Below are 11,763 nucleotides of genomic sequence, written 5' to 3'. Positions count from 1 at the left end.
CTTACCGCCCCAACTCGTTTTAATAAAATCTCCTTTCTGCGGGGTGCATTCGATTAAAACCAAACGCGGAAGAAGAAAAAAAGGCAGCAAAAAGAAGAAAGGAAGACCGATAAAGAGGATAGGGAGAAACGAATCGAGAGAAAGGGCGGAGAGATAAAAAGAGAAGAAGAAAATCCTCTCTTCGGGGTGATACGCTAAGCTTACTTAGCCTCCAACGACCACTTGCCAGTTATACGTTGTTATGAAACGAAAGGAAATAATAGTTTTTCTTTTTTCTCTTTTTTCTACCAATCCTCGAATTTTTCTTTGGATTTATATTTTCGCGAATATTCAGGGATTCATAAGAGTCATTAGCAACTCTGTGGATTTTTATCAACGGTTGAAACAAGCTTTAAATATTCAAATAGTAATTTAATGGTGGTATGAAATTTTAACCGATACGTATACTCAATCAAAATAATTTCTGTACGGTGTTGAATGCACTTTTTCAGTGATCAATCGGATTAATTAAATCGAACAATTTTCGAATGTATTTTTCTCATAAAAAATCGTCCAAGTATTGCATTCTTCTGGTAAATTTATATTTCCAACAATGTTTACAAATTTGAATTCATACGAAGAAATTTTACTTGATTTCATTTTAACATTCTAATACTTTTATCACATGTTTTATTACATTATATAATATTTGTTTGGATCAATATGACAATGCGATATTAAGACAAATATTAAATTAATCAAACTTGTAATATTTGTAGTATTTTATTTATTGTGATAAAATATCGATAATTTTATCATAAAATCTGCAATATAATTTTTATTCTTCGAAAATACATTAAAATATTTATTATTCCATTGTATAATATTCGTATCGTGTACAGAAAATTAACTATACATGAGAAACCTTAATACCTTTATAAACACATTAAGTTTCATATAATCCACTTTACATTCGAGCCACTGATGTTTCTATCAAATGTAAAATAAAGTAATGGTGTATAACGAATAATATATTCGAGTTGCCATTATTGCATTAATTTATTATGATATATTATATTTTAAAAGGAACATAATTTTTCTCCTTTTCTTAATTCAATTTGTGATTTCATTATTCGAGATAATTAATTAGCAAGCGTGTAAAGAAAATTATAATTAAATATACGATAATTCAAGAAATTGATCGAAATTTTTTTTTTCAATTTTTATCAAAAGTTAAAAGAGCCAACATTTTATTAGGGGAAGTTTTAGAGCGAGTTGGAGAGAAAAGATTATTCAAGGAGGATTTTGATGAACAAAAATAGAAGAAGAAAATTTCTGGAAAAATAAATGGAAGAAAAAAGCTAGAATTGATGATTTTCTGCAAAGATAGAGGAAAAACAAAAAACAAAAACGGAATGGAATGAAAAGATAATAGAGATAGTAAAAGACTTCGCGTACTTTAAAGGAATGAAATTAAAGAAACCAAATAAGGACAATTTTCTTTTAATTTTTAAATCCATTTTGTTTAATATTCGTAATAAAAGAAAATAATTTATTTCTCTTCCTGTAAAAAGTAATTTCGATAATAAAATTTGGATACGATTTTTGAGCCCATCGTTTTAAAATATCTAGATTAATTATTGTTAACTATTAAACACGAAGTAGAACAATATTCGTAAATGTTAACCTGTTAATTTAAATCATCCACCGGCCATGGAAAACGTTTCACGTGAGATCATTTAACGCGAGAAAATTGGATTAACATGTTATTAGTAGAATAACGCGCAAGAACGGTGCCCATGAATGTCTCCATTTAACCAACTTAATACCATTTTATTTTCAGAGAGCCAGGCACTATGGGATGACCATTGGACCAATTGTGCCAAGTATCACACGCCATCTACGTCTAACAACGAGGAAGATTAGGAGATAATGAAATTGAATTTTACGTTAGATCGTAGGTAGAGAGTAGAATCAAGCCCAATGAATGCCCTTTAAAGATTTTAATGCGAATATTATTCTTGATATTTGAAGAAAGCCTTATTTTAAAATCGAACTAAGAAATAAGATTAAATTTCACGCAACGTCTCGAATCCATCCAAAATTTATTCGAACGAATGATTGAACGAATCTAGTTTATCTCAACGAAACGAAAACAGGATAGGCTCGCCTTTGAGCGTCTTTCACGGTTACTTTATATCGACTATGCTAATCTCGGAGGACGGTCGTCGTTCCCCCTCCCCTTCTCCCATATAACAGCAAATAGTTCGAGGCGTACAACGAAAGGGTTGTCCGTACAGGTTAACCCGTGACGTGGTATTTACAAAGAAAGGGAAGTTCCACGAGTAGACGTAAGTAAGTAAGTTCGGGACGTGTGTGTGTGTGGAATTTATACGTGATGTTTGAGATTCGTGGGATCGAACTCTGTCGTTTTCGACAGCTCGAAAAAGGGTTGTTTGCTCGGTTGGTTTGGAGATAGTGGGATGTAAAATGGTTTTATGGTACGTGCTTACGTGTTTTTTAATACAAGAGAATCAATCTTCGATGTTCTCTGGTCAAATTTATATTTTTTATGTTCGATATTTTATAGAAAATGATTGGAATATTAATATTAAAAATATAAAGATTCGACGAGAATTTTATTGAAATTTTTCAATTTACTTTAAACTTGTTATACATATTTTATTTAATTATATTGCAAAGGGAGTAAAAAATGTGTGTGTGGATATGTAAGAATCGATTAAAATTAAAATTGAATAAGTGGATTTAATAATAAAAATAATAATAAAAACAATTTTTATAATTTATCAATGTTGATGACGCTTGATCTCAATATTTGTAATAAATTTGAAAATCTTTGTTGATTTTTTTCGTTTAAATTTCGTCATTTAATTTACATAGAATAGTAAAGTTTATTCTTAGAATTTGCTTACGTTCGAGGAGAAAAAAAAAAGAAGAAAAAGAGGAAAATTGATGAGATGTGTGATTTGCTTGTTGAAAATTCTCCCTTATATTATACTAATGTGAGAAAGAAACATATGATAGTTCAAGAGTTTAGTAAATCGTAGAACTGGGATAGAGGGTGATTTTCAAAGGGTATCGATTCTAATCAATTAAATTAATATCCATACTTTCCACACAGTGTGTTCAAGGGAAAAGGTTCTTTCGTTATGCAAGAGTTGCATAGCAATTTGCAATTGTAAGCGATTTTCAACCACTAAAATTAATACTTTATTATACTTTCAATGTCACGATGAATTTTAATAGACTATCGATTTTAATAAACTAAACCAAAAAAGAAAAAAAAAAGAGTAATACTTTTTATTAAAAGATTTTCGTATAATAAAAAGGTATAATAATAGCGTCTATCACTTTAATAAAATAATATCCACAAAATGAACAATGAGTCATAATTTAACACATTTAAATACAAAATTTTCGACTCGATACAAATTGAATAATTCATATCGAAAGCAATCTTTATTAAGCAATTTCATAAAGACACGTGCAATTTCACGGTTTAATCAAATATAATTCTCCTGCGATATAATTATTAATTATATTTAGATGATATGATATAACATCGATATTTCATTTATTATTTAAATTTATCGGAGAAAAATTTTAAAAAAACTTTTCTACCCTTCTTCGAGGATTATTTTTCATACGAATTCTTCAATTGATTAATACACAATTTATAATTAAAAAAAAAATAGTAATCACAATGATCAAAGATATACATCGTATATGTATATATACACCTCTTACGATTATTGGAAAAAGATAGGATATTATTTCGTGGTTTCAACAGGATTTCCATTTTATACGGTAAAAAGAGCAGGATGGCTCGCGTTATTCTTCATTTTGTCGCGCGATTTGTCTATGTGAAGGTATAAGAACGTACGGCATCGTAAAACGAAGGTGGAGAACACCAAGGGTGACGGAACAGCGTTCTCAATGTCTCTGTGACGATCTCCTATCACAGGTACACACACACTCGTATACACACGCACCCATACAATTCCTGGATAAATTATCTGGTATATACGACACCACTCGGCCATCGTAGTAACCTCTTCTTGAACCGAAATATCTCTTATATTCGTATTATATATATTTACTTATGTAGAGAAAGATTATAATTGATATCTAACAAAGAAGAAACGTGCCCGTGCAAAAGTTGGCAAACTGAATATGCATATGCATGTAAAGTTTTTAAAGGTACGTGTAATAAAAATATTTTAATTATGAATGAATATTTTTTTGCTTAATGTTAAATTTTTTTAGCTGCAGCCAGGAATTGTAAACTTTCGTCAAGAGTATTCGTAAAAATATTATATACCTATCTCTATCCTGTATACTGGTGACAAACATTCGCAGAGAAAGTTGAAAGAGTAAGAAACAAGAAGAGATTCCCGATGAAAAGGCACGAAATTGATTCACGACACAGGAAAAAAACTGAAGTTTGACCTAACGAACTAATCAGCAAAGGCTTACATACGTCCTTCGTTAGCCGCGACACATGTATCCGCATATAGGCTTTTCTACAATGTATTTAATGTATGCGAAGTCATTCCTGATTCAGCAAAGTTCCACGGCACAGGATGAATCATCCCCTCGTGCACACCGGCGCTCGAGCACCGCGATAACGTAGGCACTTTACAGCCTCGAACGAGAACGACTCGCTTCCTGTCTCCCTCCCCTCGTTCATCCTCCTCGTCCCACGCCCGAATTCTCCGCATCCACCTCTCTCTTTCCTCCTTTCGCTATTAATTCGACGTGTTGCTGCGGCAACTACGATGTCAGCAACATTACCCGTCCCTGTATCGATGAGATAGAAATGTCAGTTTCTAACGAGGATCCCACACGAAATTTCACCCGCAAAATTTCTGAAATTTTCGCAAAATTACGAGATTCCAAACTGAATTATTATTGGGCGAGAAATTTTATTGATTGAGAAATATATAATAATATTTCGGATGGTAAATCTGTATGGGTTAAGATAAGTTAAAAATGAAAAAGAAGATGCATAATATAAGCGCGTTTTTGATACATCTGAGTTAGGATCATGGATGATTGAATTCGTTTCATGTACCAACAGACGGTATTGCAGAGTTATCTTCGTGAACGATGGTGGAACCGCATGTACCACTGATTTCGATTCAATTTATTTTTGATTTTTAGATAGAAAATACGAAATAAATTTAAAGTTATTCGAAAAATAGTAATGTTATACCAAGTTCTTACGATTTATTTATTTATCGTGCAGATTTCCTGAAATAATCATAATGATATTTCAAAATCATCCCGCATAATCGTTCAAATACTATTTACTAGTTTGGCCAATTGTCTGATGATTTCTATTTCAAAAATGATTCAAAAGCATCGCGGAAATATTTCAAAGAATCAATCCAAACGCTTTCAAAAATATTAAATAAATGTTTAGGGGTCGAGCTGAGGCCCCTGGATACATCCAATAACTTCTTAGAAACTCGAAACCTTATGGAACTAACGATACCCTTGGAACCATTGAAACTTTCCGATACTCTTGATACGATACCCTGGCAACGTTTGGAAACTTCTGGTTCCAAGGTCAGTGATATTCGACCTTATGCACATTCCATTCTCGATCGATATACACGTTCAAAATCATCCGCGATACGAAAGATCCTTTTTTTTAATCCATTCGTTTCTTTCATTTTATACAAAACCAACATGTGGTGGCGATTCACGTTTGCTTTCAATTATAACCGACGAAATTGAATTTTTTTTTAATTAAAAATTAAATCGTATAACAACCTCGCCCATCGACCCATTTTTCTTTCTAACAGAAATTTATTCTCTTTTATTCTCTTTGTAAATTCGTTATTTCGCCTGTTTATTTTTTTATTACGCAAAATTTCCAATCATTTCCGAACAGCAATAAAAAGCAATCCAAACGCAAACTATTGTTGCAACGTCGCAACAAATTTATCTTTCGATCCATTTTTATTTTTTTTTTTTTTTTTGGTCAAATATTTACAAAAAGGTTACCCTTCGATCTCGATGATTTTTTTAATACGTTTATTACGCTGAATAACGTTTTTACGATTACGTTGTTTGTTGAAAATTTATTAATCTAATCTAACCCAAAATAATAAACCAACATGAAGAAATTTAAAATAAACTTTTACTCGATATCAACCAATTTAATAGAAGTAATCTAACTCCAACTGTTTCGAACGTTTAGTTAACACACTTTTCAAACTTTTCGTAAAAAAATCGAGATCGAATTTGTTCGATAAATTTACCATTCCTTTTTTTTAATAACAAATACTCCCCTATAACAAACTATTATCTTTCGAACTGCATCCTACTAGCATTGAACAATTACGATCGCAGGAGGAGGAGGTCCAAGTCCAAGTCACGATCCTGTAAAATTACCAAGCCAATTCCGCGACACGGCGAGGATCGCTCGGCGCCATGCATTAACGCGGCGTGCATCGCGACGCATTAAGCGAAATAATTTATAGCGCGAAATTGTAGTCTCCGGGTGGGCCGGGTGACGTACGTAAGACAAATGGCACAGAAACCAACGGCGCCCATAATCTCTCCGTACGTTCGCTGGATAACCGAATGGCAGCCCACACTGATCCCACGATATCGTTCCATTATACTCGGAGGCCATCGCGATGCACCGGCTCATCGGCCATTCACAACGCGATTCCCTTGATTCGACGGTTCAATTATCGATTCTGATCCGCCCTGTCGTCGCCGCCGCCGTGAACCTGCGCCGTTCCACGATCCTCGTGAAAATCGATGAGAAATCGACGAGTTGCTCCATAAGTGGAGCTTAATAAGACGAAACGATTTTTTGTAGGAAGGTATTAAATATTTTAAGGACGTTTCTTTTTCGTTTATGTTTATTTTATAAATTTTATTATGCAGGAACGTTCGATAATAGCGATGATCAACGTAAATTTAATAACTGATGCCGATTGATCAAGTTTAAACTTTGCTGAAATGTTTTATAATTCGTAATCATACGTGCATCGACTTATATAAGCTCTAAAACACTTATTCCACTGTTCATCCGCCGTGTCTGAGCATGATTATACGTATTCCACTTAAACCCCGTCCGCACTTTCCCACGAGCACTTCACTTCGGAATCCGCCATTTCTCCACAAACCTAACAACTTACTTACGAGCAAGCTCGTAATTCACAGATTCCACTTCACTTTTTATTCGAAAATTCTATCCAATCCGAAACTGGCGTATAAAGACGAATATAAGCAAGAAAATATTCATCCTCGTTCGTGATTATTATATATAATTTTTAAATTACAGGAATTGATTCGAATCTTACTTAAATCTCCAACAATAAATAACTATCGATCTTCTGATTATTCGCCAATGTGAAAGAAGAGGATAAAATTTCAAAGGTATCGTAAAGATTTAATGCCAAGCAAATGGACTAATTCTCCCACCGTAAAAACAGTCATAATTTATTCATCCTTTTGTCCACCACCACAACGTATATATCCATCGTACTTTTGCCATGCAGATTAAATCACGTAGAGGAGATATCCACGTAAAGGTGCACAGGGACGTGCACCGATTCCCAAAGAGCTCCATGCATTTCCCACCCGATGCATAGCGTCACGCGACGTTTAAAACGGAGGGGAAAAATTATTGGCCGTTTTTCTCTTACTTACATAAGCAATTTTACCGGATCACTTTGCTTTCGTGGAAACGTGTCTCTCCCTCCCTCTCCCTCTCCCCCAAACTTCTGTCTCCCGTTGGAACGGAAGAAAAAGGGATATAAAAGGGAGATTTCACGATTGGCGGATAACTCTGGTTCAACAAACGATCCAGAATTCACGATCGTGACTCCGCCACGAGCGTATTTCATTCTCCCAAGTAATCCCCGGGTAATCCTTTGATTTATGAAGACCCAGCCGCGCCGCTTCTGCTCGTGATCAGCTCGTAAGCCAGTGAATCAGTCGGGCCGCTTTAATCGATCAGCAGTTTCGCCAAAGGTGCGTGTAAGCCTACGACGAACTTTTCCCTCGTTCAACGGCAAAATTCTCTATTCGAGTCCCAGGGCACCGTTTATCGAAACAAACGCATGGGCTCCAATTAATACAGGTCCGAATCGAATCCAGCTTCCGGCCCCGGAGGAGAGCCTCGGCGGTCCCGGGATGCCGGTTGAGCCGACGTGGCACGAAGGTTGCCGAGCAACCGGTGAATATGCGCAATTACCCGGATAGGACCGGGGCGAGAACGAGCGAATGGACGGCCGAAGTGGGAGTTGCCGAGGAGATTCTGAAATAGAATGTATCCCGCAATTACCCGGCCATCTAACGCGATCGAAGAGTAAGAGCCCCGGCAACGATTGCTGGTAACCGGAAGTCTGGCCTCGACGCGGGCCGCCTTCGTAAACTTTCGCATCCTTGGATCGATGAGAAAGTTTCTCGGAGTTTATCTCGTTAGAAGTTGTACGTTTTGTAAAAAGTTCGTTTGTGAGGGATATTTTTTTTTTTAAAGGGGAGAAGCATTGTTTCCCTTTTTTTTTAATTAAATCTAAACGTTACTCGTCGAGCACGACGAGTTGAACGAACAGGATCGTATCGTATGATGATGATTTTGAAGGGTTAGGGAAAGAAGAACGTTTCAAGTTGACGAGATTTTTGGATACCTGATGTAGAGAGACACTCTCGCTTTTTTCATTTCATAATATCGGGTTTAAATTTAATCGTATAAAAGTTCTGCTAAATAACATGAAATTTAATATTCTTGGACGCGGTTAAACGATTTTATTATGCATTATTAATTGCATTACGCGTGATCCAATAACCAATTTCGACCAATTTTTCCTAAAAAAATATATATATATATATCAAGTATTTAAAATTCATCTCGTAAAATTATCCGCAAAATTCGTTGTATCTTTTAAAATCGTACGAAAAATTGGATTTAAACGATTCAAAATTTTCGTTTCGAGGTAGGAAAGTGACGAGAGGACGGCCGTATCCACGGTGGAAACGTCGAAACACGGCTCTGCCTCGAGAAGTAACACGAGAAATATTAAAAGCATTAAATTAAGGGTGCAATGTATACCGTAAAAGCTTTCCATTAAAGGATACTAAAATAAAGAATGAAGTTTTCTACGTCAGTTCCACTCACGGTATCCCATACGCTGACGCGTTTACAAGTTTCAACGTGCACCGGTATGCGGATGTGATAAACACATCCCTCTCTAACAATATTATCTCGCAAAACGTTTCCACGTTTACATTCCACCTAAGGATACAAGTTTTAACAATTCTGTTATTTGACGTAATATTCCATAAAATATTCCACATATCGCGTAATAACCTTTTGCATGCAAATCTTATTCGCCAGCAACTGGTCTTTCGCAAACAAAGCATTTTGAGAGACGTCTTGCGAAGAAAAATAAGGCAAGATGTTTGGACTTTGGGGAAAACGAAAAAGGGAAACCGGCTCGATTTTTCCTCGAATATATCGGTAAGCTAAGCGATTGATTTAAGAAGAGGAAAATGATAAAATATATTCATCTTTGTTTATCTTTATTTACGTAATAAATCAGTATTTATTAAATATATTTCTATACTTTTTATGTACGTGTACGTGCGATGGATTAAAAAGATTTTATCGTAAAGAAACAAAAAAAAAAGAAAAATAAAAGGAGGATAAACAGAGTTTAATTCTAAGGCTGTTCATTTTCACGGGAGACGAGTAGGAATCGCGAATTCTGCGTTTAATTGAAGATCAAACGGTAACACGATTCGCTAATCAGACTTCCTTTAATCCTCGGGGCTTGCGTTGAATTCGGTTCAGCGTTTTAATTGTCTCGTTGTCGGAGCTCTTGAAATCGATCCCGATAAATATTAATAAGAACATTTCGCGAAAATGAGAAGAAAGATAAAGTAAAAATTAAAAAGTCTTCCTTTTCTCTTTCTTTTCTTTTTTTTTTTCTTTTAGAGTTTCGCGCGATTGAATCGGCCGAATGTCGAAGAAGAACGCATCGAAAAAGGATTGAATCGCGTTAACCTCTGAAAAGACGCCCTTTAAATTTCCTTTCTCCATTCAACGATGACTTTTTTCCACCCACGCTCGAGTTTCCACAATCGAAATACCTTGCTACCTTGTGAATTCGTTATGTCAAAACTTGGGCTAAATATATTTTCCCTCGAAAACATTCTCGAGGAATTTCTTCTTCCTCGACGTTCCAAGATATTTTTTACGATTATTCGAATCGTCGAATAATTATATTTTAACTTGGTAACGGATAATCTTTGTTTCTCGAATAGAAGAAATTAATCGATTAACTTTTTCGTAATTATTCGATCAAATTTTCAATCAAATTATTAATCATCGTCCGAACCGATGTTAAATTTTATTGTTCCCTCCGAATATCCGTTTTTATATTTTTATATTTTTTGAATCGCTATCCGAACTTTTAAAATAATTTAGAATGACATTGAATGTAAGGTATAAATTAAATCAGCAAGGCAAAAACGATCGCTTTCTCGATAAATCGCCGAGCTAATTCTCCGTACGCTCCAATTGCACCAGATTAATCGTTGTCCATTTAGCGTCTACGATACAAAGTACAATAATCCATCAAAACTCGTCTTAAACTTTCTACTGGTGTATCCCCCCAACTTTTAGACAACAGTTAGAGCCAAAAACTTCTCCTCCGCCACGAGGAATTTCAACCACTCCTCCTCGCTATCATTAAATCCACGCCGACGGAAGAGGGCGAGGAGGAGAAGGAGGAATAAAAAAAGAGGAGAATCGTACATACCCTTTAACGGCATCCCTTGAACCAAGGGAAACACGAGGGATAAATAAAGAGAAGAAGCGAGAAAGGGATGAAAAGGGATGAAAAGGAGGCGCAGACGATACGAGCGGTTAGATGACGTCCGAGAATAAGCGTCGAGATTATAAGGTACGCATACAAACCATCCTCCTCCTCCTTCTGCGCACAACCACGTGGACGAAGAGGGACGAAAACCTGGAGGTGCAACGAAGAGCTCGCAAACTTACATAGCCACGAGGCGAAGGGAAAATGCCTGCAACAAAGCGTGGAAAGGGGGGGGGGGAGAGAGAGATGGGAGCAGGCAGAGAGGAAAAAGCAAAAGGAGAGGAGAACGAAAGAGGAGAGACGAAGGGGGGAGAGAGAGATGCGCTATCGCAAAACCCCGGCAGCGAACGCGGCACGACGCCGGGGTCGGCGCTATCGATTGGCGTCGGCGTTTCCTCGACGTCGCTATTTGCCCGCCGCCGCCGTCTCCTTTCTCTCTCCCTCCTCCTCCATTATCCTCGTCTTCTTTCCTCGCACGTTCTCACCTACCCGCCCCTCCTTCGCCCTTCTCGCCCCCTTCTTCCCCTCCCTGCGCGCGCTTGCATCCTTCTCCCTCGCCCCCACGAAAATCCCCCGTCTCCTTCCCGCTCCGCTATTCTCTCCACTTTGTACTTTCTCTCCGTTCTCACCGTTCGATGGATACACGCTTGCCTTCTTCGTCTCCCTCACGCGCGTTCGTATAACGTCGTCCTCCGCTTGTACACAGCCGCCTTCTATTCATCCAGCTCCCCCTCTCTCTCCTCTGTCGCTGTCCACCGACTATTCCCCTCTTCATCTAGCCAGAAGCCATCAATTCCCCTACACCTACCCGGTCTTCCTCCTCCTCCTCCATCTGCCCCCTCCGCGTCCCCTCGACTCTTTTCCATCCGACGCGGTAACAGGTGTTGCTCCGGCCCCGAACTCGTACAAAATC

Source organism: Apis cerana, linkage group LG1, assembly GCF_029169275.1.
Source record: "Apis cerana isolate GH-2021 linkage group LG1, AcerK_1.0, whole genome shotgun sequence".
NCBI lineage: Eukaryota > Metazoa > Arthropoda > Insecta > Hymenoptera > Apidae > Apis > Apis cerana.
The sequence above is the reverse complement of the archived record's forward strand: the minus strand, read 5'-3'. Positions refer to the sequence as shown.